Source organism: Dipodomys merriami, unplaced genomic scaffold, assembly GCF_024711535.1.
Source record: "Dipodomys merriami isolate MVZ:Mamm:240054 unplaced genomic scaffold, mDipMer1.0.p SCAF_15, whole genome shotgun sequence".
Lineage (NCBI taxonomy): Eukaryota > Metazoa > Chordata > Mammalia > Rodentia > Heteromyidae > Dipodomys > Dipodomys merriami.
Genome location: NW_027202826.1, coordinates 30,995,429 through 31,022,104, shown reverse-complemented (window position 1 = coordinate 31,022,104; position 26,676 = coordinate 30,995,429). Strand labels below are relative to the sequence as shown.

The 26,676-nt window shown below is 40.5% G+C and overlaps 1 protein-coding gene across 1 annotated transcript in view; it reads left to right on the top strand.

Annotated features, from left to right (window-relative positions):
* LOC138826743 (rho GTPase-activating protein 20-like) overlaps positions 1 to 26,676 on the top strand; it is an 88,704-nt gene that overhangs the window by 6,239 nt on the left and 55,789 nt on the right. The window lies entirely within an intron of this gene.

The following is a 26,676-nucleotide window of genomic DNA, read 5'->3' as shown; positions in this document are numbered from 1 at the left end:
CTGAGGAGAGGAACCTCCTGAGTGTGCAGGGGAGGGAGAGGAGTGTTCTCATGGAGCCCCAGGTCCAATTCAGCAAAGCATCAGACAATGGGTGGGGGTGCTTTGTTACTATTGCTCCAAGATATAAACATGTCACAATGTACAATTCCCTAAGTCAAGCCCAACAGGTAAGTATTCCCTTCAGTGGGGGACTGGTACACCAGAAGCCTCATTCCCTGCTGCAGAATTGTAGTTCCAGGCACTGTGCATGTGAAGCTGTGAGTCTCCCTCCTTCATGCTCCCTTCCAGCTTTATTCTTCCAACTTGCAAATGTCTCCAGTCACATACATAGACATTCCTCAGACATTCCTCAGTCTAGTTATTTACATATATTAGACAAGATCATATTTTAATAGTTCCTAGCATCAGAAAAGCACACTGGTGGTTGTTGGTTTTCAGAGAGGAGGATGGACAGATAGTGTTTAAAAGATCTGTCCTTTCTATGGAGGAAAATGGAAAAGTTCTGAGGAAGCTGGTCACACAGTATTGTGTTTGTACTGAAGGCCAATGGACTGTGTGCTTTAAACTGGCTACAATGGTGACTCTTAGGTGATGTATGCAAAAAGGAAAAGAAAGATATTACTTTGCTTTCATTTGGTTGAAAAAGAAGCTTCAACCTCTAAGAGAAACCAACAAAATCTAAGTGACAAGGTAGAGTATCATTGAAAAACCATTGATATTGTTTTCACTGTTTCTTCCTGGTATATTAACCAGGCAACAATGGGTCACGCCTGTAATCCTAGCTCCACAGAAGTGTGAGATTGAGTGTGACATCTGAGATTTCTGCTCCATAGCTAGCCCAGACTGGAAGGTTCATGAGACTCTTGTTTTTAATGAAGCACTGAAAAACCAGAAGCAGAACTTCAGCTGAAGTTTTAGGCCAAAAGACCTGAGCATCAAAGTTTAGTGACAGCACTCAAGCCATCAGTTCAAAGCTTCAGGCCATGCATACATGCACACCCAAAATCCTAATTTACTATAGTGTGTGTGTGAGGATTGGATGAATGGATGTCTATCATGTGTACAATCACTAACACATGATGGGAATTTTCCCTTGGATGCAACAGAGAATGCCCTGGTCTCACATTTTACCCAGAAATTTAAGGAGGCAGATAGGATCACCCTAGTTCTAATCTCACATTTAGAAAAATAATAGAAAATCCAAAAATGGACATACTGCTGTAGGAAGGATGTACATTATTATAATCACAGGTCATTGGGACACCAGAACCTGGAAGACTAAAATTTCAGGCCAGCACAGGAGGAAATGTCCACTGATTACTATTCCAAAATATCTAGCAAAAAGGAGGGATGGGAAGTGATGGGAAGGGGAAACAAAGGAGGAGGCTACAATACTTGACAAGAAATGTACTCATGACCTTGCCCATGTAATTGTAATTCCTGTGTACAGTATTTTCACACTAAAAAAATAAAATAAAATAAAGAAGTTTGGGTCAGAGGAAACAAAGGCAGCCTGGCTAGTGGGCGTTGGAACTTAACAGGGGACATATGTGAACGTAAGAAGGAAGGAAGGAGGGAAGGAAGGAAAGGAGAAGAGGAAAGAAAAGATGGAGGGAAGGACCAAAAGAGTGAATAAAGGATTGAGGGAGGGAAAGGGCTTAGGACTTAAGAAGGGACTGTGTCCAAGGTCACACTACAAGTCCTCAACTCTGAAAACAGGGGACACCAAAATAGAACCAAAGAGAGCAAGGCCCCAGTGATGAATACAATCAGGGAAAACTTCCTAATGGACTAAGTATGAATGTGATGTGAAGAATCTAGCAACTACAGAATTTATAAATGGGAAATTAAAAGAGAAGAAATGCGCAGGAAGCTAGCATTCTTGGGAAGGTGTGAGGGGACAGGTGTGTTAGAAGGAGGCTGGGCCAGCCGAAGCTGGAAGCATTAAGTAGAAGTTTTAGCAGTCAGTTCATTACACAAACAAATCCATTCACTGTTCAATGTTTCTGAGTCTGACCCTAGAATAACAGAACAACAACAAAATATATTTCCAACAACGAAACATAATTATTAATGAGGTCACCTACCTTGAGCACTGGAGCCTTGCACACTTAGACATCTTACTTAGAGAAATGTGAGGTGGTGCTCTGTGCCGTTTGACATGGAGGACCCAGGCTTTCTTTCCTCTCCTCCACACAGGAGATGATTTCCTTCCTCAGTCAGGAGGGGCGGCTCACCGAGGGCATCTTCAGAAAGTCAGGCAGCGTCAAAGCCTTCAGAGCCCTCAAAGAAAGACTCATGTCTGGAGCCCGAGTGGACCTGCACCAGGAATCCGTGTTTGTGGTCGCCTCAGTGTTAAAGGTAGGACACAGCCAGCATCACCCAGGGAGGCAGCTTCACTGTGAGCCCACAGCACTGCATCACCAGCACCACAATCACCCAAGAACCATGAGGGGCCTCACACATCAAGCATGTGGGAAATGAAAAGACACATGTCTGTGTGTTCTGTCTGTTTACTTTGTCTTCTCACCTCAGCTCCTCTCATCTTCCGACCTGAACACCCATGCCCAAAGTAACTAATGAGTGATCTGATTTACTGTATCACTGTAAATCGCCATGACAATACAACTATGAGCACCAACAAGTCCTGCTACATATTTGCCAAACAAGCACCCAGCACTGCCTTCTTTAAGGAAGGTTGCACAAAGGCACAAAATGATATAGAATTTGTAAACATTCATAACCAAAGGTGAAGGCCCGAATGAGTCCCATCATGATTTGCCAGGCCAGCAGAGCCAGCTCATGCCACCATTCCTGCCCATCTCCAATATCTTTACAGGAAAGTTGGTGTGGATATGCAGACGCTCCTCTTCTCTCAGTATCCTCCATCTGCACCTTTTCTTCTGTTTTTCTTTCTTCCCATACATCCCACTATTATACTTACCTAAAAAGTCATTTCTTACCACATTACCCATAAATTTGATCATTAACTTGAATTAAGCAGCCCAAACATCTGTGCTCTCTGAAAATTCACCTGAGTTTCACCATCAGTACGTAAAGTTTGAAATGATACAGGTAGATTACAAATATCTTTATGCTTGTAGAAGGAAGTATTCAATAGAGAACCAATATATCTATACATTTTGCTCTTTTTGAACAGCACTACAGAAAAATCATGGGAGAATGATTAAGAATGGCTTTATAAAAATAATTTTGTTCTCACTTGCTCTAGGCCTTTTTTATGTCCTTTCATTGTTGGTGTAGACATCAGCCATGCTAATAATTTTCAGCCAGGAAGATAGGCATGCATTACTGTTCATGAAATCACAATTTTGGTACTGCCCACTTGAAACTCACATCACTGCCTAGCCAGAGGTAGACTAGTGCATCTCAGCTTCTCTGGTCTTGCTCTTGGTGATAACATGACAGATGCATACAGAGTTCTACTAACCCAGCCTGGAGATAAATATAAGCTCAGAACCATGATGAATGTACCATGGAGCGATTTCGAGAATGTTCACACAACACCCAACACTGTGGGCATTTTTCCCGTTTGTGTCATGTTGTGTATATACATTTTAATAGGCCACGTTATGGGATCAACAATTAGTGATCAGTTGTTCAAAATGATCTTGTGGGAGAAGCTTACATGTGCAGGTCACTAACCTTGAGATTCAAAGGTCCAAAGTTGTCAACATCTAAATTCTTTTTTTTTTAATTTGGAAAGTACTGTACAGAGGAGTTATGGATATATTTCTTATCAAGCATTGTTGCCTCCTCCTTTGTTTCCCCTTCCCATCACTTCCCATCTCCCTCCCACGCCAATTCCAAACATACATACATACACACATGCACCCATACAGACACGCAAGCACACGCAACACACTCACTCACACCCATGTGTTCACACACACCTACACACACACACACACACACACACACACACACACATACACACACAAACATATCTTGCGCCACACTTGTACAGTTCCTTTCAACATAATGTCTTGTACATCTCTCTGTGGCAATGGGTCCACTTGTGTCCCTGTTTAAAGAATTTGTTTTTTTCCTTTGCCCTACACAAGGTATACCAACATCCAATACAGTGAAAACAGGGCTTGTTCCATTGGACAGGGACATACAGAGCAACAAAAACATATAACTATATTAGAAACAATTGCAAGAAAGAAAAAACATTTGAGTCCTTATCTTGGGGTTCATTTCGCCTAATTTCAACGTATCTGACCATTTCTGCTTGTCTCAGATATATGCTGGTTATTGCAAATAAGGGAAACCATGGGACCTATGTTTCTTTGGGCCTGGCTTACTTCACTTAATGTATTTTTTTCCAAGTCTTTCAATTTCCTAACTAATGGGGCAATATCATTCTTTCTGATGGAGGCATAGAATTCCATTGTGTATATATCAAACATTTCCTTGATCCTTTCATTTACTGAGGGGCATCTGTGTTGGTTCCATATCTTAGCTATGGTAAATAATGGTGCAATAAGCATAGTTGTGCTGATAGCTTTAATATGGTCTTATTTGTGATCATTTGGGTAAATGCCCAAAAGTAGGATTGTTGGGTCATTTTAAATTTTAGATATGAGACCCTTGTCCATTGTATGGATGGTGAAGATCTTCTCCCAATCTGTGGGCTTTCTATTAATCATGCTAACTATGTCCTTTGCCATGCAGAATTTCTGTAATTTAATGCAATCCCATTTGCATGAATTCCCAACCTCTCTTTGATTTGTTGGGTTTCTGTGTCTCTATTAAGAAAATTTCAGCCTATACCAAGGAGACCAAGGGTTTCTCTTATTCCATACTGTAATGTTTTCAGAGTACTCTGAGGTCTTTGATCCATTTGGAGTTGATTCTGGTGCAGTGTGATATATAAGGATCTAGCTTTAGTTTTCTACAAGTGATTAACCAATTTTCCCAGCACCATTTACTGGAGAGGCTGTCTTTCTTCCATTCTATTTTTTAACTCTCTTATCGAAGATGAAGTGGCTATAGGTCTGTGGGTTCATTTCTGGCTTTTCCATTCTATTCCATTAGTCCTGAAGTCTCTTCTTGTGCCAGTACCAAGCTGTTTGATTAGTATGGCTTTTTAGTAGAGTTCGAAATTTGATATTGATATTCCTCCAGCACTGGTCTTTCTGTTGAGGATTGTTTTGCTATTCTAGGTCCTTTATTGTTCCATATGAATTTTTGGATTGCCTCTTCTATTTCCTCAAGAATGAGGTTGGAATATTGTTAGGTGTTGGATTGAATTTGTTGATAGCTTTGGGAAGAATAGCCATTTTCATGATGTTGATCTTTCCAATCCAGGAGCATGGGAGTTTTTGCCACTTTCTAAGTTCTGCTTTGTCTATAAGTCTCCATCATAGAGTTCCTTCACTTCTTTGGTTAAGTTAATTCCTAGGTATTTTATTGGGAGACGGCTATTAGTAATGGAGTTGCTTTCCTGATTTCAGGTGTGCTTTTCTCATTGTTCCTATACAGAAAAGCCATTGATTTTTTTTTTAATTTTTTATTGTGAAAGTACTGTACAGAGGGGTTACAATTACATGGGCAGGATAATGCGTACATTTCTTATCAAGCATTGCAGCCCCCTACTTTGTTTACCCTTAACATCCCTTCCCAGCCTCCCTCCCCACCCCCACAACCAATCTTCCCCCCCCCAGCCCCCCCGCACCAACTTTGTAAAGCTCCCTTTTGACATGACTACTTGTAATTCTCATTGTTGCAACAGGTCCACCTGTATCCTTAAACGACTTGTTTTTCCCCATTTCCTCCACAAGTTATACTGATATCAAATATAGTGAAAGCAGGAGTTATACTGTGGGGGAGGGACATACAAAACAACAAAGAAATAATCTTATAAATGCATTAGAAACAATTGCATGAAAAAAACATTAAAATACATATCTAAGGGTTCATTTTCCTAACATCACATTATCTGACCTTTTCTGCTTGACTCATACATATCTAGATATTGCAAATAAGGAAATCCATGGGACCTATGTTTCTTTGGGCCTGGCTTACCTCACTTAATATAATTTTTTCCAAGTTTTTCCATTTCTTAACAAATGGAGCAATGTCATTCTTTCTGGTGGAGGCATAGAATTCCATTGTGTATATATACCACATTTTCTTGATCCATTCATCTACTGAGGGGCATCTGGGTTGGTTCCATATCTTAGCTATGGTAAATAAGGCTGCAATAAACATAGTTGTGCTGGTAGCGATGTTAATCTTTCCAATCCAGGAGCATGGGAGGTTTTACCATTTTCTAAGTTCTGTTTGGATTTCCATTTTCAAGATTTTAAAGTTTTCATCATAGAGGTCCTTCACTTCTTTGATTAAGTTAATTCCTAGGTATTTTATTTTTTGTGGGGCTATTACAAATGGAGTTGCTTTCCTAATTTCAGCCACACTTTTCTCATTGTTGGCATACGGAAAAGCCATTGTTTTTGGGGGGTTAATTTAATACCCTGCTACTTTTCTGAAGTTTTGAATCAGCTTGAGTAATTTGGGAGTGGTGTCTATAGGATTCTTTAAATACAAGATCATGTCATCTGCAAAGAGGGAGAGTTTTATTTCTTCTTTCCCTATTTGGATCCCCTTTATGTCTGCATCTTGTCTTATTGCTGTAGCTAGGCATTCTAATACTAGATTGAAGAGAAGTGGAGAGAGTGGGCATCCTTGTCTTGTTCCTGAGTTAAGAGGAAATGTCTTTAGTTTTTCAACATTAAGTATAATGCTGGCTGTAGGTTTATCATTTACAGCGTTTATTGTATTGAGGAATGTTCCCTGGATTCGTAATTTTCCCAAAACCTTCAGCATAAAGGGGGGTAACATCTAAATTCTTATTGATGCATGTTGATGAGGATGGACAAGTGCTTTTATCCAACAGGCTGAAAGGAACCTAATATAGGTACTGTTCGTGGATGTAAAAGGAAAGGTAACTAACTGGTACTCACAGGTGTAAGATGATGTATTTCATTCATTGCAGAGTGTTGGGGAATTTTAAGCCAAAATTCAGAACTAACATACTGTATACCTAGTCCTTCCCATATGATATGTACAGCAGTATTTAATTCACAAAAAACACTACTGGTTCAATTAAAACTGCAAAGAAACAGGTGAAATGTGTGGGCCTATTTCTGCTCAGCAATAGGATTTAGAACCACTGCATACCCAGCATTGTCCTTTAGAGTAGATAGTTCCAGTCAAGTAGCAGTTTTCAGAGAAAGGGGAGATGGGTCCTCACTCCCACCGTACCTAATGCAGGAGGGTGTTTGAGAATTTTCTTAAACTAGGCACTGTTCACTTAGTTCTTTTGATGTTCCTGGCTCTTGTTTTCCATTCTGGTTTGTGATGTGTGGGGGTGCTTTTTAATTGAGAGGGCATTCCTGTCAGGAAGGGGTGTAGTCTGTTATGAAACAGAGTCTGTTCCTTGAGAAAAGAAGCGATCCTCTTCTTTCAGTTTGAAGCACATATAGCACATGCATGTTTCCAAATACCTGTTTCTAAGTTGTCTTCACCAGGTCCCTAATCCTTCCTGCCTCAGCAGCACTGCCATGCTCTGCTTTGTGCTTTCAGTTCAGGTGGGGAGGCTGCTGGCACCTGTGTATGTAGGAAGTGAAGAGAGGGCAGTGTAGGTCACAGATTCACTCATTGAGAAGGGATGGGGGTCAATCCATTTCTTCCACCTGCATGTTATAATTGTATGACATAGTTTGTTGCATCAGAATATCCTGCTTTTGTCTCTGGAAGGATTTTCTTCGCAATGTGCAAGGAGGTGTGTTTCACACTGGCATGTATGAGACATGGCTTAGTCTCATGGATGAAGACCTTGAAGAGGAGAAAATCATTCTGGCCCAGAGGTAGGATTCAGGAAATGAGTCTGCTCTGGGTAGGATTCAAAAATCCAACGTTTCCACTCTTAGGGAAACTAGCCTCATGGTGTAGAGAGTTTAAGGTGCTGAAATAATTGTGAGTCGGGTAAAATTTTCATTTGGTCTCATCCATGCAAGACTTCATAGAGACAGGCAATTATAATCTGTGTATGAATGAGTTTTTTCCTGTGGTATTGTTTGCATAGCTTCTTTCCCATGTATACATAAGGAAAGTCAACACTGATGGATAGCAGATTATACTGATGGACCCATGTAGGGAGGGCAAGATCTCAGCTTGGTCAAATACTAACATAAACATCAAAGTCTATATCGCTTCAATGAAATTTTTTCTATTCATTTTTTCTTGGAATGAGTCTCTCATTATAGTATGTACTTTGGGATGTGATCACTAAACCTGACTTCATAATTGCCATTTCAGAGATAATTTAACTGTTTATTTTTCAGGAAGATTTTTGTTGAGTACAATGTGAACCAATACAATGTTTATTTTAAAAGACACTATTTTTCTATTGATCTAAATACATCTGTTCCAAGATAATGAGTAGTGTAGTCATCTCAAGGATAGATTTTATGCAGTAGGTTAAAGTATATCGTTCTCGCTTTCTACTTTCAATTAGTTCAGTCCCACTGATAGAAAAGGCACTTTGTGTGTGTAGAATCTGCTACAAGTAATTGCTTACCTGAAAGTGTGTTTTTCTGAGTTCAGTCTTTTAGAAATGCTGCCCAGAGTCAACCAACTGCTGCTGAAACATCTGTTTGGAATGTTAAGCCAAATCCACCAGAATTGCTTCCTAAACCTGATGACCGCCTACAACCTAGCTGTGTGCACAGCCCCAAGCTTGATGTTCCCGCCCCCTGATGCCAGGGCAGGATTTGATATGCAACTCATGAGAAAGGTAATGGCCTCTCCTAGCTTCATCCTGACAAGCAGAGTGGCTGGTTGGATCTGGAAAGGCATGCCTGACAGTCCAGGATTTAAGGACACAATGGACTGCAGACCTCAGGAAAAGAGGTGTTCACCCTATCTGTGGTGAGGTTTACAAACATGTGCAGCAAGGAGAAAGCAGCAGTGTGGTCCTTTCTCTTTCCCTTCAGTATTGAGGAGTGGAGGCTGACCAAACCCTAGGGAAGAAAGGAGGATGACAATGGTGACAATGAGTCCAACCAACAACGTTCTGCTCTCTTCTTGCCATTGTGAATCTGTGATCTTGGGATGGTTTTCCAGTTAGTGTTTTCCTCTGCCCAGTGCTCTGTTCCTGTCCAGACACTTCCCCTTAAGAAAGGGATTAAACCATGAAGGCTAGGATCTCTGTCCTATGCATAGGCTCCCACTTTCAGTTGTTTTCAATTAGAGAAATATTGGTACCTGTTGATAAGTCATCAGATTCCTGTTAGTAAAGAGTATCATCTAATAACTTGCACTGATCTAGTCCATAGAGTGAGACAGAGAGATGAGAGGAACAGACTAGAATCCTTCAGTATTCTCTGAGCTCAGCTCCTTATGATTACCTCCCACTAATGAAAGGTCTGCAACTGTTCCTCCCAAATGCATCTACCTGAAGGGAAACATTCTTCAGGGTCTTTTGAGAGATGCCTAATATATAAACTATACATAGTATTCCTCATTCACTACACAAAATAGAAACTAGTGAACTATTCTAAAATGTCTCCACATAAACAGAGGGTATATGAGACCAGGGCAGTTGCCAGGCTCACCCTGCCACAGGGTTGAGGCCCAGCAGTGTGGAGCAGGGATTGCAGCTGCATGACACAGAGCTCCTCTGCAGGGGCTCTTCCTTCCCCACAGCTCCACACACAAGCTGGCCTGAGTTTAAGGCAGGGCACTTTGGAAGGGAATTTCAGGAGTTCATTCTATTCAATTATTTTCTTTTAAATATTACTATATACAACTGTAAGGAAAACAAACTATTTAGAGATATAACAATGACACTATAAAGAAGATATAATTTTGGATATTACAAAGATGTTGGCAGTTAAGCAAAATGACTCACTGTGCCTCTCGTCCATTCATTGTGTTCCAAACTCTGGTCTATAAACACCATCCATAGTTTGTAAATTATGTCTCTGACAAAAGTGGCTTATACATCGCTTCTAATTTAAATTCTGAGTTTCTCCCCACATTCCTCAAGCCTCTGTGTGTTTGCTCCAAGAATCACAGATCAGAGGATTCATAACTGCCAGATGACAAGAGTAGTCTATGTGTCTCTTTTTTTGTTACAGGTTGCCCTGGTGCAGTTTTTGATTGAAAATACTCCCAGAATCTTTGCCAAAGACTTCACTCCCATTTCTTAGGAGAGTCCAGGTACTGTGGAAATGTGAGGTGGCCTCAGGAAGCAGGAACAATTTAAATGAACAGTTGAACTGCCCTTGGGGAGGACCAGCAGGGAGGCTGCCCAGGCTTGGGAGATGCTTTAGGCCATGGCTAATGCAGAAGATTCTGTCCTAAAGGGAATGGTGCAGGCCAGGTCACCACCTCTTTCTCTTCCCAAAGGTGATCACAGCTCATTACCCTGTCAGGAGACCAAAACCATGGCCGTGTCTGTTTTCAAAAGGCAATCAAATTGTGCAATCTCACAATTAGTTCCTTTCAGCTCTCAAATCAAGCAGGATCATGTCAGAATCTGAGGATTCCTGTCAGATAATTTGTGAAAAATTAATTTTACCAATTGAATAAATTTAATAGAGGTTTCTTAGAAAATCCAGGTCTGATTTGTTAATGTTAGCTAAGTATGGCTTCTTCCCCAGGATTCATCACAGAAATTGAGCTTAGTTTCAGAACCTCAGCATTTCTATCACATATTTCTATTTTGCCCTTTCATGTTTTTGTGGTGTTTATCTCATTGCTTTGAGAAAGTCTTTAGAGTAGTTGTATTTGTCAGGATTTGAGAGAAGAATTGGAGACCATTCATAGCAAGATTTCTTGTTTTCTTCTTGTTTCTTTTAGACTGACAATGAAGCTATGATTGTGTGAGCACCACTGAAGACAAGCTCACCTTCTTTGCCTCCCACTTCCTCTTCCCATCTTTCCAAATGTAAAGACATACCTATCCCCATAGTACGCTAAGTTTTTCACTTATATTGTTTTCTCTTATGCTAATTGTTGATATAATAAAATGAAAACAGAACTCTGTGTGTTGGCCAGTCATGTTATTGGTTCATCCGCATATTGGTTTGAGGGTGTTGGCTCAGCTGGCAGTTGTTCTGGTTCAGCCAGTGACATGTGTGTTGCTATATCTGCTGCCCCTAGAACGGGGCTGACACAGGCCTTTATATTTTGTGCCAGCTCTGGCTGGATTCCACATGTTCTACAAGCAGCTGAGTCTTCATATGGAAGACATACACTTTCCTAGACTCAAAGTGGGCAAAGACTGTTCTGTTCTGTTCCTGTCACTATTACCACAGCCAAGTGTCCCACAGACAAGCCAGGAGTCAATGTAGGTAAAGACTGTGGAGGGGAATCCAAGACAAAATCTAAAGTAATAAGACAGGATGGTGTTGTTTATTATGCAGGCTTCTTCCTGTAGGTGAAAGTCCTGAAAATTCATATGCAAGCAGCATCACTAATACATATGCTATATTTTTTCCATCAGTCTTCAGTTATCCATTCTTCAGGCCAGTGTTCCCAAAGTTGTATTTCCTAGAAGGGCTGAATGAGATAATAGCAAAGTATAAGCTATCTGTGGAATAAAGGCAGAAATTTATCCCTAAAGGAATCCTTGTCCCCACCATCTTATCCCTTGAAGAGGTGAGACAATGTCACCAAGAATAGATGCCTCAGCAGAAAAGGGTTGGAGAAAGCCCTTGTAGCTGTTTATTCTTTAAAATATTCATTTTCCTCTTCCCCTTCTCCTCCACAAATTACACCGACATCAAATATAGTGAAAGCAGGGGTTATAGTGTGGGGGAGGGACATACAAAGCAACAAAGAAATAATCTTATAAATGCCTTAGAAACAAATGCATTAAAGAAAGAAAACATTTAAATACATATCTAAGGGTTCATTTTCCTAACATCAATTTATCTGCCCTTTTCTTCTTGACTCATACATATACAAGTCGTTTAAGGATACTGGTGACCTGTTGCAACAATGAGAAGTACAAGATGTCATGTCAAAAATGAACTTTACAACTTTGGTGGCGCGGGGGGGGGGGAGGATTGGGTAGGGGGGGAGGGTTGGGTAGGGAGGGCGGGGGAAGGCTAGGAAGGGATGTGAAGGGAAAACAAAGGAGGGGGCTTCAATGCTTGATAAGAAATGTACTCATTATCTTGCCCATGTAATTGTAATCCCTCTGTACAGTATGTTCACAATAAAAAAAAAAAAACCTATTGGAGATTTAAATGGAAATAAATCTTTCACCAAATTTCAAAAAAAATATTCATTTTCCTGTGTAAATGGGATCCAATCACAACATGAAGAGTTAGGTTAAATATTAGTGGTAAAGACCGAAGAGAAGCCTGGCAATGGGATTTATGCCTTTAATCACAGTTAATGGAGAGGTTGAGATCTGAGGATGGGCCTTCCAAGCCAGTCCTAGGAGTTAAGTCCATGATACCTCCATTGCCTATTAAGGTCAGTCACCAGTGCTACACCATGAGCTGAAGCTAAATATGCATGCGTTCGCATACAAACATACACACACCCAGAATGACATAAAGCAATGAAACATCCTGTGCTTGTGTTGCATTCTTCTTGATCAATATAAAAAGGAAGTAAGAAGCCATCACAGACTTAAAAAACCCAAAAGTCTGAAACAAAGTTTACATCACAACAATGGTCAGAAAATTATCCCCATCCAAGGTGGTAATGCGAGTGACATATAACCTTGAAGAGCCTCACAACCAACTGTTTTGGATGAGACAGGAAACAGATCATCTCACACGGACACAAGTGTGCACAGACAAGGGCCAGAAGGTCATCTCTTCTCCCCCTGCTCCACATTCTCACCAGTGTCTGTGCTCAACACAGACATGCTCTCGTCAACAAGGAAAGTCTGACTTCCACTGGTTAAAAATAAAGAATCAAATTAGAACTGTACTTTTGAAAATAAACAAGACAATATTCATTATCTCCTAGCATTCAGTTTTAGACTCCCATCATATAGTTAGTCTACTTTTTTGGTAGACTTATTTCACATGATTTGATGAAACATGATTGAAGAAGCAAAAGACATTTCAGAAACAAAAGTTTTAAATTTCCACACCTGTATCAGGCAGCTCATTTACTGCACAGCAGCTAAATCTTTATTTATACATCACAGTGTCGCCTGCTGTTTTCCTGGACTCAGTTTTGTGAAAACCACCCTCCATTAAAGCAAATATAAGGGAAATGTAAACATACTTTCCAACATTACAAAGCACATACTTTCGTTTATTGTATTCCATTCATGCATCAACTTGGATCTTGTTACAACTTTTATAATTCAAATAAGAAAATGCTTTCGGGTATTTTTGGGACATTCTAACAGGCATGAAAATGAAAAGTCATAGAGAAAATTTCAGGAAGAACTCCTCTGTGTTTTTAATTACAGGTCATTTTATTCCTTTTGGTAGAAGTTCAGTAATGATGCTGGACATATCACAACTATGCCTCTATTTTACCGATTTGCTCACATATTGCAAATTTTCTTTGAATTCCCATATTTGTGTGTGTGTGTGTGTGTGTGTGTGTGTGTGTGTGTGTGTGTGTATGTATGTGTGTGTTGTTCTACAGGTTTTTTTTTAACACTTTGCTTTTCCTTCAGAATTCTTCAGTAGATTTGTTCATTTTGTATGTTCATGTGTGTGTGTGTGTATCTGTGTATATGAGAGAGATAGACAGAGAGAGAGAGAAAGAGAGAGAGAGAGAGAGAGAGAGAGAGAGAGAGAGAGAGAGAGAGACTGAGTGTGCAAGTGGGTTCATGTCCTCGGCCTTGAACACAGGGACTATTGCTGTCTCTGAGCTTTATCACAAAGACAACAGTCTACCACAGGAATCTCAGCTCCACTTTCAGGTTTTTTGGTAGATAACTTAGATAAGAGTCTCCAAGTCTTCCACATCCAGGCTGGCTTCTTACCCTGATGCTCAGATGTCAACAAGCTGAGAAGCTAGAAATATTGGCTTAAACCACCTTGGCTCAGTAGAGTTCTGCATTTTTTTTATATCCCTATCAACAGCATCTACAGTGCAGCCTACAAGTGTATCTGACTTCTGTTCTTTCTTTGCTAATGGAGATATTTGATTTAGGTGAGACAGTTTACCACTCTCTGGAAAACATGTATTTTCCTGTGACCTCCAATGTTAACATTTTGTAGGTACTACTGGTGGAAAGGAAGTTAGATGCCCAAATGTTAGGTATTATTTGGTCAGGGCAGGTTGTCAGATTTATGGAAATATCCCCGTGAAATTCCATTACTTTTTACAATAAACATGTTGTAATAACAATGTGGAAGTGGATAGAGACTGCAGGTGATATCCACATTCTCCCTCAAATTTAGTTTGGTTGTGGGAGGCTTTAAATGAAATCTGGAGGGGCTGATGAATTTGAATTTCTGTCTTCTACTTACCACTCTGGGATAGTTGCCCTTCTTATACCTTCTTTTAATATCTTCAATGAATAAGTATTTTCTTTGTTTGCTTTGAGGCATGGTGTCTGCATCCATGGCCTGGCTAGACAGGTGTTCTACACGATGCACCTGACAAGAAGCATATGCTTGCAAGGATTCTAAGAGGCTTCAAGGTGAGGAATGTGGATGAGAGGTTCCCATCCCTGTTGTGTGCAGATCCAAAGAGCAGTTCATTTGAAATAAAAAAAATGGAAGCAACACAGAATCCTCCATGTGCACAAGGTCAAACAGCCTCTCCTGGGTCATTGAGGAAAATTATCTGAGAGGACGAAAATAGTGAAAGGAACTCGCTAAAAGTGTGGATGAAAAGGGTTCTGAATAGTAGAAGAATATAATTAAAAAGTGTGTATCATATGAATGTATAGAAAACCAAAATGAAACTATTGCCAATTAGTTTTAAGCTAATTGAAAAGAGAAATAAGTGGGTGTCAGTATCTCTCCTAGAATCCCCCCGCTACTCAGGCGGCTGAAGTCTAAGTGTGATGGTTTAAAGCACAACTGGCCAAGGATTTCTGAGAGAGACTGTGATCTTCAAACAACAACAACAAAAACAATAACAACTAGAAAAAAATAGAAGTGGAGCTGTGGCTCAAGTGGTTAGAGTGCTAGCCTTCAGCAAATTTAGCTTACGGAAAGTGCCCTGGCACTGTGTTCAAGTCAAATGACTGGCAAAAGAACAAACAGAGAGAAAGAGAGCAAGAAAAATTGCACTATCAGATAATACCAAGTGATACAATCTGAGAACTTATACCTGAGGACTCCTTGTGGAAAACTTGGTTCCAGAAGGCAGTGTTTAGAGAGGTTGGGGTCTTAATTAAGAGGGACCCCTGCAAAAGATCATGAAGTAACTGGGGTGCTGCTCTCTGAAGGATTAGAGTACTACAGGTGTGGTTAGTTCTCCTGAGAGGTTTGTACTAATGACCACCCCTGATCTATGCAGTCTGTCAGCTTCTTAGCTCAGCCTAGGCTCTCTCAAGGGTGCTCTTAGTCCTTGAGCTATCGCCGAAGATAGGAAAGCCTGATTTGGGCATTCAGTCTTTATTACTACTAATTAAAATTCTCTATTAAAATCCCAGTCTTTGGCATTATTGTAGATTTGCAATTCCTACAAATACACTGGGTTATGAGGCAGTGTAGCACTCATTATGGCTGTATTAAAGAGCAGTAGAAAAATGTATATAGTATAGGTATTATATTTTACAATAGCAAAATTATCTACAGTTATCTCAAAGGATTTTGAACAGATAGGAGCTAATCGGGAAGGAAGAGGATGTGTCGACCTGGCAGAGTCGAGGTCCAGAGGAGAGTCACCCCCTCCATACCCAAGTTTTCATCAGTGACTGCACTCAACACACTCACAGTCGTGGTCAACAGCGAAAGCCTCACCTCCACTGAATAACTGTACAGAATCAATTACAACTGAACTATTGACAAATATACAAGGGCATGGGACCTACTGACATTCGTTCATAGACTGTATATTACTGTGATGCTGACCTTTGGTGGATTTTTTCACACAGTTTGATGAAGCCTAGTTCTGAAATCCCAAGAGGTGTCAGAAACAAGAGTTTTCCCTTTCCACACCTGAGAAGGGCAGCTCCCTTAATGCACAGCAGCTCAAACCTTTCTGGTTCATCTTACTCTTATATTAGAGACCTGCTAACTATTTGCCTGGAGTTAAATCTATGAAATTCGGTGCCCCAAAGCTAGAGCGTCAGCAAACAAACAAGGGAAGTAACAAAGCAAACTTTTTACTTTAGTCAAATAAGTATATCCTTATTTTTAGATTTTGGGAGGCCTTATGGGAAAAAGAGAAAAAGATAACCTGCACAGAAAGGAACTCTGTGAATTCTGGGCATGTGTAGAGATGCCTTGAGGAAGGTATCTTTGAATCACACATCAAATGCGTACTCTATTAAAACAACAATCTAATATTTCATTCAAGCTATGTATCGTCTTCCTAGGAAGGAATCTATAGGCCAATTTGCTCATCGTTTCTAGATTGTGTGTGTATGGTTGGATGTCTTGTCTTCAACTCAGGGCCTGGCTCTGAGATTTATTGCTTGAAGCAAGTGCTTTACCCCTTGAGCCTCAGCTACACTTTGGGAGTTTTTTTTTTATTTTATTTGTGAACATATTGTACAGAGGGGTTACAATTACATGGGCAGGATAATGCATACATTTCTTACCAAGCATTGCAGCCTCCTCCTTTGTTTACCCTTCATATCCCTTCCCAGCCTCCCCCCTCCCCTCCATCCTCCCTTCCCCCCCCACCCGCCCTGCACCAACATTGTAAAGCTTGTTTTCAACATGACAGCTTGTACTTCTCATTGTTGCAACAGGTCCACTTGTATCCTTAAACGACTTGTTTTTCCCCATCTCCTCCACAAGTTATACTGACATCAAACATAGTGAAAGCAGGGGTTATACTTTGGAGGAGGGACATACAAAGCAACAAAGAAATAATCTTATAAATACTTTACAAACACATGCATGAAAGAAAAAATGTTAAAATACATATCTAAGGGTTCATTTTCCTAACATCACATTATCTGGTCTTTTCCGCCTGACTCATACATATACTAGATATTGCAAATAAGGGAAACCATGGGACCTATGTTTCTTTGGGCCTGGCTTACTTCACTTAAACTTTGGGAGTTTTTTGTTGTGGTTTTCTTTTCTTTTTTTTCAGGAATAAGTCTAGAACTCAGAGGCTGGGAGATGTCCCTGGGATAATTTTGTTGAAGACTAGGACTTTACCAGTTGATTCACAGCACCATTTCCAGGTTTTAATGCCACTAATTGGAGGTAAGAGTCTCAAACACTTTCCTGCCAAGGCTGGCTTCAAATCTGGATCCTCAGATCTCAGCCCCTTGAGTAGCTAGGATTACAGGCATGAGCCACCACCGGCACCTGGCAACTGGCTTCCTTGGTTGTTAACCAGAGATAAAAGTCTCAAAATCTTCCTCATCCAGGCTGGTTTCATGTCAAGATGCTCAGACCTCAGTGTGCTGAGTAGTTGAAATTAACATTATGGGCTTCAACTACTTGCATTCAGCTGATTTGTGGATGTTTTCCTCCCTTTCAAGACCTTCTACATTGAATTCTAGGGTTGTTTGTGGCATGTTTCCTCTCTATCCCAATGTAGACAGGTGATTTAGTTAGGTGAGACTCATTCCACCCTCTTTGCTAAGACACATAATTTCTGTGATATTATACCCCAAATCAGCAGTTCTCTTTAGCACACTTTCAGTGAACCTCATTCAATTGTCTGAACACATTAAAGGAGAATTCCAGAAACAAACAATACATACTTTGTAAATTGCACAGAATTTGAGCAGTGTGCTGAACCTCACTGTGTTTTGGTATTCAAAGGCTTTAATGAAATCTTAAGAAACTAAGAGACTTGAATAAGTCTGGCTTCTCCTCACTTCTTCAGGAGTTTCACAGCTCTTGTGCTTTCCTTTGAATCTCCATTCCAACCAAGTTGTTTTGTTTGCTTTTATGCTAGTCTTGAGACATGGTAACTGAATCCAAGACTGCACAGGACAGAGCTTCTCCAGCATCTAAACCTGACAGGAAGCATACGTCCCAGGGATTGTGAGGGTCTATCCATGCCTTGTGCGTGGGAACAAGGGCTTCACACCTGGCTGGATGCAGATGGTTAGAGCAGCTTTTTTGCAGGAAGTCAAAGTGGAGGCAACACAAATTCCTACAATGGGCACAAGGTCAAAGCAACTGTTGTGTGTCCTTGAAGAAAATTATCCACATGATGAAGATAGGAAGAGGAAACCTACTCAAATGTGGAGAAGAGGCTTTAGAATAACAAAGCATGGGACCAAAGTGCATTCTATGAATGTACAAACACAAAAATGAGACCACTTTCAGTAATGAAACAGCTAATAGAATGGGGCAGTGTCTGTCTGATATATACGCTTAACTAGGATCAGATTTGAAGTTGGCTGGGCAGGGAAATCCAAGAGACTCTGATTGCTAATAACTACGAAGAAAAAAAGAGCAGGAAGTGGAGCTGTGGCTTACGTGATCAGAGTGATATCATGAAAATCCCCATGGCCATGAGTTCAAGTCAAAGGACTTGTGAAAAGGAAAGAGAGAAAGAAAGGCAGCAGGAAAGAAAGAAAGAGAAATACACAGAAACAGAGAGAAGAGAGACAGGGAAAAAGTAAAACAAAATATAGAAAGAAAAAAGACACAGAGAACAGAAGAAAGCAAGAAAGAAGGACAGAAAGAAAGAAAGAAAGAAAGAAAGAAAGAAAGAAGGAAAGAAAGAAAGAAAGAAAGAAAGAAAGAAAGAAAGAAGGAAAGAAAGAAAGAAAGAAAGCAAGAAGGACAGAAAGAAAGGAAGGAAGGAAGGAAGAAAGGAAGAAGAAAATGTATTAAAGGACATTACTAAATTGCTTAAAAGAAATGAACTGATAAATACCTTCAATAATAAAGATGAATATGCACTTATGAAAATAAAAGAAAATGTTAAAATGAATTCTCTTGTATGATCCAGGTAATACAACATTTTTCCAAAGACAAAACTGTAGAGTATAGATCACATGAGCACTGGCTAGGGTTTGGATTAGTGGAAGGTGTGGGAAGGTGGTGGGCTTGGCTGTGGAAGGGGAAATAAATAGTCTGTCTCCAGACGAATCACCTGGGCATCTACTGTGACTACATGGAAGTTCTGCTGGACTGGATTTGGATTTGCACAAAGATTCCTGATAAAAAATAGCTTGGTCCCAGGGTCAGTGAGGAGAGATGTTGGGGTCTTTTTGAAGAGAGACCCATGTAAAGATCATCCAGTGACTAGGAAGCTGGCCTCCAAATGAGAAAATCTCTGGAGATCTGGTTAGTTCTCTGGAGAGGAGTGCACCTACAAGAGATCACCTGCTGTGTCCACTCTGCCCAGCATCCTGGCTCAGCACAAGCTCTCTCCACAGTGCTCCTGGTCACTGAGATGTGAGCCAGTCCAGGGCACTGACCACGGGCCAAGTTTCAGAATACCATGATTTGGATATTCATCCTTCATGATTGAACATCTTGTCTTTGTTAAATATCTAGGCCCATGCATATTTAGAGCACTGAAATGTCAATGAATAAACTGGGTCATGATGCATGGCTATATTAAATGGAAACAGAAAAATATATGTAGTATGTGTAGTAGTTTAACAATAGCAAACATTTTTATATATATATATGATTATATTAAAGAATTAAAAAGAGCTGAAAGAGGGCAGAGGGTATGTCAGCCTGGCAGTTATGGCATGAGCCTTAGAACTGTGACATCACAGAACGAGGAACTACCACGCTCAGATTCCAGGCAGTTGACTGCGGTCGCTGTTGGAGCTGCAGTCATGTCTGCTGTCCAGAGCCACAAAATGGACAAAGACAAGTGTTCACTGCAATCTCCACACACACCATGCGTGGCTTCCCTGCATGAGGTAGTCTGTTAAATACTTGTTTGGAGATTTCTTCTAGAGGGGGCCCTGGAAAGTGTTCTGTCTTCCTTCTCCTGACCTTTTGCACTGACTCTGACCTTCAACACTGTTCATAAAAAGTGACCCTTATTCACACTGTTCAGCTTGGTGTGAAAACAGGTGTGCGCATATTCTCAGAGGAGATGGGAGTGAGTCTAATGGGAGATGGTGTGGATGAAGCTCTGCCCACACCTGAGCCAGTGAGCAGAAGTTTCCACACTATAGATGTAGTGACCCTTACCTACAGAGCCACAGCTCTACTGACAAGAGACACAGTACCACCATCAAATCTAAGGACTTCCTCACATTTAGGAATTCTTAATGGTGTTACGTATTTCGTGATGCTCTTTCTCAACATTCTCTTGCTCCAATACTGAATAATGATAAAATTACGTGGCAATAACCTTCCAAGTAGGTACAGTTATGCCAATTTTCGTGGTGGAACAAAAGCAATTTGAAATTCTTTGTGGATAATCATATTATGCCATAAAAATGCTCTTCTCACCTTTAACTTGATGTTTGGTCAGTTTGCTGTGGTCATCTGCTTAGCCTTGCCCTAACATTTCTCCTGGCTCACTGCTCCTTTGCCAGATTCTTCTCCTTTCCTGGGACAGGTGCATTAACTCCCTGCCTTGTTCTTTTCCCCATCTCTTAGAGAAAAAAAAGTCCAGGATTTGTTCCTTAGAATAATCTGTCCTCCTTATATCTTAAAAAGTGATTAAGATTTTCTGTTTGCTTTAAAATCTAAAGCACAAAGCCTCCTGGTATCAGTGACAAAGTCAGGTGAGGATTGAGAGGGCCACCTGTGGCACTGTGTGTTCCCATCCATTGGGCATAAAACTCTGGGACATATGTTTACACTGACTGTGTGTGGTGTTGGTGTGCACAGGAAAGCCATCTTTCTGAGGAGGATGCTCAGCAGGACACACCTGTGTCCCTGGAGGACAATGACAGAGCCCTGCTCATCCACAGCCCAGTGCAAATGAGAAGAGGCAGGAGGAGGAAGAAGCGGCACCTCTTCCTCTTCAGTAATGTGTTGCTGGTGTCTAACACCAAGTACGTATGGACTGCATGCTCTCCTGCAAAGCACGCAATGCTTTTCACTCAGCAATGACTTTATATAACCCTTACCTTAAGACGACTTAGAATTTTTATGCATTTCTTTTTATAGAAGTTTAGATTCCTTGCTGATTTCTCAAGACCATAGTGAGGACTGAAGAAAGCAACATGGCCTTGTGGTCCATCCCCCGTCTCTCCCAGCACAAAGGGTTTGAGGCAGGAGGATACAGAGTTAGAGCCTAGGCTAGACAACATACAAAGGCCCTATCTAAAACAAATAAAACAACCAAAACCATAATGATGTGACAATCTTTATCCAATTTAAATATGACCAAACATAAGAAGATCTTGGGAGAGTAATGATTTCAGTTTAGCTGAGTGACACTTCCTAACATGTAAGAAAACACCTAAGCAGCCCAGGGTAGCATGCTCACAGCTGTAATCCCAGCCACTCAGGAGGCTGAAACTTGAGGAATGTGAGTCAAATCCAGTCTGGCACGGATGTCCATACAATTACCCTCCCAAAAGCTAGAAGTAGGGATAAGACCCCAGTGATAGAGTGCTAGGCTTCATGAACAAAGTCAGAGTCCTTCACAAGGCCCTGAGTTCAAACCCATTGACTCCCTACAAAAGAAGAAATAAAATCAGAGTGATGGTGTGTAATTCTCTTTGCAGATATAAGAACTGCTTTAAGATAAAAGATGCAATTCCACTGCATAACCTGTGTATAGTGGAATGTGGGGACAAAGTAGCAAAGGATAATGGACGTTCCACAAAGGCCTTGCTCTTGAGTTGGGCCAAGGAGAAATACAAGGTCACTTTCCGGTAAGACTGACAGCCATGCCATGTGTATAGTTTGAGTTCTGCTATGAAAAAGCCACATACATATTTTCGAGCAACAATGGAAGATATAACTTATTTACATCTAAAATTTTTTACAAGAAAAATGGTTGTAATTTGATTGTTTACTAGGCTGATTTTTCACCTTCGAATTTAATGATAACCTTTAATACTAACACCTCCAGACAATTTTAGATTCCAATATATTCGAATGGATCAATATTGGAGTGGTGTGAGCAGTGAATTTCAATGGGTTTACAGAATCTTGTTGGGGGAGAGAGGATGTTCAGACAGTGGAAGTCCAGGGGTGACCTACATATTGAATCACAGTAATGGAATTCATTCAGCAAGTGTTAGTGAATCCTGAAAGTATTTTTTGAAAACTTTATTTTGCACTCCCAGTAATTCTCTGTAGAGACAGATTTTAATTCCATAAATAGCTATAGATCATTAAATAAAAAGTGCTTGGCTTGCTCTGTAGCAGACTACATATTACTTCTTTGTAAGTAGACTGCATGCTATTTGGTGTGTGGGAAATCTGAAGCAGGATTTACTGATAAAGTACAGGCCAGTTTGCCCAGCACACAAGCCTAGACCTGCATGAAGACATAGAATGCATTTAGACAGGTCGAAACAGGAGGATTCACAAGGAAGGTGTCAAGTGTTTTATTCTTGGTCTCAAACTGCACCTCACATTTCTACCTGTTTTATATATGAGATCACACTGCATGCACCCAGGTTACCTTTCCTCACAGCCAAGGTCTCACACATCCAAAGAAGTTTGAGATAAAGAAGAAAAATGGCTCCAAAATCGTCAGCTTATTAATTCTCTGATGGATATGTCTTGAAAATGATAAAAAATGATGGGGACGCTGGACACCTGTGTGTCCATCTCTGCAGGTCTTCTCCATGGCATATTTCTGTGAAGGTTCTCTGTTCTTCTTGTGCAGGGGAACTCCAGGATACAGATTAATGGAAGCTGGTAAAATCTGGAAATAGAGGTGTTCCTAGAAACTATAGTTTAAAGAAAAATTAAAATATGGCAATGAGGTCCTCATAAACTCTAAGAGTTCTAAAGCTATTGCACTGTCCAGTGTCCTTGGTCCTTGGCAGATGGTCAACATGGCCTCAGGAAATAGACATTATGTATATACATGTAGGCAGGTTAGGGGTCATCTAAGATGGGTACCTCTCTCCTGATGAAACACATTACAGGACAGCCTAGAATTGTTCAGTAGAAGAGCTATTAATGATGTAAATAAAAAATATGTAGACATTGCAAAAAGTCTGCTAGTTCATAAGGAGAAAGTTATTGGATTGATACATGCCCCAATAATTCTATTCCTAGAATTCACAAAAGGACACACACACATTCACGGAGAGAGAGAGAGGGAGAGAGAGAGAGAGAGAGAGAGAGAGAGAGAGAGAGAGAGAGAGAGAGAGAGAGAGAGATGGGGGAGAGAGAGAGAGAGAGAGAGAGGGAGAGAGAGAGAGAGTGGGAGAGGGAGAGGGAGAGGGAGAGGGAGAGAGAAGGAGAGAGGGAGAGAGAGGGAGAGAGGGAGAGAGGGAGAGAGGGAGAGAGGGATAGAGAGGGAGAGAGGGATAGAGAGGGAGAGAGGGAGAGAGAGAAAAAGAGAGAATAATTTCACAGAAAAATTAAAGCTATAATGAATATATATATATATATATATATAATAACGTGGTTTATACAACCCCGAAAATAGTTACAAATTAAAAGTGCAGTGTGTTTTTAAAACAGATGTATTTTAAATTAGGAAAAGTTATAAGGGGTGACTAATATGTACAGTGCTGGCTTTCAATCCCTCAGAGGACAGAAATATAACAATAGAAGGTGATGGTACAGAGAACAGTAAGCAGCAATCTTATCATTCATCATTAAAGACATAGTGTGATGGGTAGTAAAGTATAAGCTTCCTAGGAAATAACACAGCACATTGTAGTTCTAAAATTTCTATAAGGAAATGAAACATTGCAACTTTTCCATATTTTTAATTCTTCTTCCAAATTTTTATCTTGTCCAGCTGGATTAAAAATATTCTGTCAAAATCAAACCATGAATGTGAAGTGTAGCATAATATTTTCTCTCTCTTAAATCATAGGTCTTCAGAGCTAAAAGAAACATGGTGCTCTTTACTTCAAAGGTTAGTAGTGTTTGTAGTTTTTTAAAATTTGTTAGTGAATGAATAAAAGTCCCTACAAATAATGTTGCCAATGGATTCTCCCCATATTGATAGAAATTATGTGTCCCTAGTAAACTTATAAATAGAGTGCACTTTTTATTCCATAAGAAAATTTGGTTGTAAGCCCTAAGTTCTCTTAGGCTTCTACTGATAGACATGAGTGAATATATTCTAAAACATAGGTAGGTGACTAGGCACTGTCATCCTGGCTACTCAGGAGATTGAGACCTGGGGATTGTGGTTCCAAACCAGCCCAGGCATGAAAGTTTATTGAGACTCTTATCTTCCAGAAACTCCCAATAAGTTGACAGTGGAGTGTGGATGAAGTAATAGTGTGATGGCCTTGAGCTAAAAAGCTCAGGGTCAATATTCAGGTCCAAGGTTCAAGGTCCACAACTGGAACTATGTGTATAAGTGTATGTGTGTGTGTGTGTGTGCGCGCGTGCGTGTATGCATACATAACTCCAGAAATAAACATATATACATCTCCATACATACATGTGGACTTATATATGCATATATACTACTCAAAAACTTGGGATTCTAGTAGTACACAGGAAGTTATTATTCCTCCTCTTCACATAGTAAATTTTTAAAAACAATGGATCTGCTTCCCAAATGTCATTTCCTTGGCTATCACTTGTATTCTGGATCTCATGCTTTTTTCTGTCCAACAATATTCTATATTTTCAAACAACTAGCTAATTCCTTGTGCTCTTTTTCATTATTATCCAATTTATCACTATAGCAACATTCAAAAACAGAAGGAACTTCAGATGTGTAATCCATTGCAGAACTTTGCCAACGATTTCCAGAAGGCTGGCTCTGTAAGTGTTTTTAAGAATAAATAGGAAGGCCTGGGAAGGTGGCTCAGTGGTAGAGCGCTTGCCTTGTATGCAAGAGGCCCTGGGTTCAATTCCTCAGCACCACATAAGCAGAAAAAAAAGCCTGAAGTGACGCTGTGGCTCAAGTGGTAGAGTGCTAGCCTTGAGCTGACGAGCCGAGGGACAGTGCTCAGGCCTAGAGTTCAGGCCCCTGACAGGACTCACCCAAACCCCCCAGTAGTCTACTCACAAAAATCCAGAAGTGATGTTGTGGCTCAGGTGGAGAGTGGTAGACTTGGGCAAAAGAAACCAGAGACAGAGCCCAGACCCAGAGCTCAACTCTAAAATTATCCAAAAAAAAATAAAAACGATAATAGAATTTGGTAGGTCTCCTTTGCTCTTTCATTTCACCTAGCTCACTCCTTCCTTACTAGCTCCTCTCTTCCTCTTCTTAAACAGTAGAGTAAGCTTCCTGCCTGCTTCTATGCCCATCCCTTTCAGTGGAAGAAGTCCAAGGCTCTGCTTCTATATCTGCCTGCAACCATTTTCAGAATGACCTACTTTTCTGCTTGCTTTTGAGCCACAAAGTGCCTTGCATGTTAGTTTCCAAGTGTCAGTTGAGGAAATGTTGCATTGTGCACCACGAAAGTTGGGCATAAAGCTGTATCCCATGCTGGAGCACTGACTGTGCTGTGGTGTTGCTGTGCAGCAGGAGAGCCATCATCCTGAGCAGAAAACTCAGCAGGACAGACCTTTGTCCCTGGAGAAGCCCTGCAGAACCCTGCTCATCCACAGCCCGGTGCAGATGCAAAAAGGATGCAAGAGGAAGAAGCAGCATCTCTTCCTCTTCACTGACTTATTACTTGTGACTAATGCCAAGTATGTATGGACTGCTCCCTGTCATGCTTAGCACAAATGCTTCACACTAGCAAATGACATTTAGATATCTGCATTTAATCCACAGGTGCTTTGTCAATTTTGTATTCCAAAGTTCAGATACTTTGTTTATTTCTCCCATGTTCATGAAGCTCCTGTTTTGTGTAATGGTTGGGAATATTATCAACAATGAAGACACCACCTGGCATGCTGTTGATCCTCTAGTCACAGCACATAGATTTTTGAGGCAGAATCTAGAGTTAGGGTCCAGGCTGCACTATATATAAACGCCAGGTCTCAAACACTCATAACACAACATAATCAAGAATGTGATAGACAGATAATCTTGTATGAGGAGTTCAAAATTATGAAGCAAGAGAGAATAGTATGGTAGAGTATCTAGTTCTTAACATGACACATCTAATATAAAGTAAGAGAGATGGTGTTTGTTGTCTTTTTTAGGTATCAGAAATGCTTTAAGATTAAAACTGTGGTCCCACTGCGTGCCCTGTGGATGGCTGACTGTGGGGTCAATTTGGACAAGGGTGGTGATCTCTCCAGAAAGTCCCTTCTTTTGGGCTGGCCCCTGGAGAACTTCAAGGCCACCTTTGGGTAAGACTGACCACTGCACCCTGAAAGCAGCAGGGAAATAGCAAAAGAGTTATCCTTCATTAATCACTTAGCTATGTCAGATATCATTCCTAATGACTTTCAGTAACCTTCAGCATTGTTCCTAGTAATGTCAAATGAGTTTTCTAGGTTCTAATAAAATGTAGTAGAATTCAGGAAATTCTCTAAGGAAGTAAAACTGTCAAACCCTTTTCATTTCCCCTGTTTA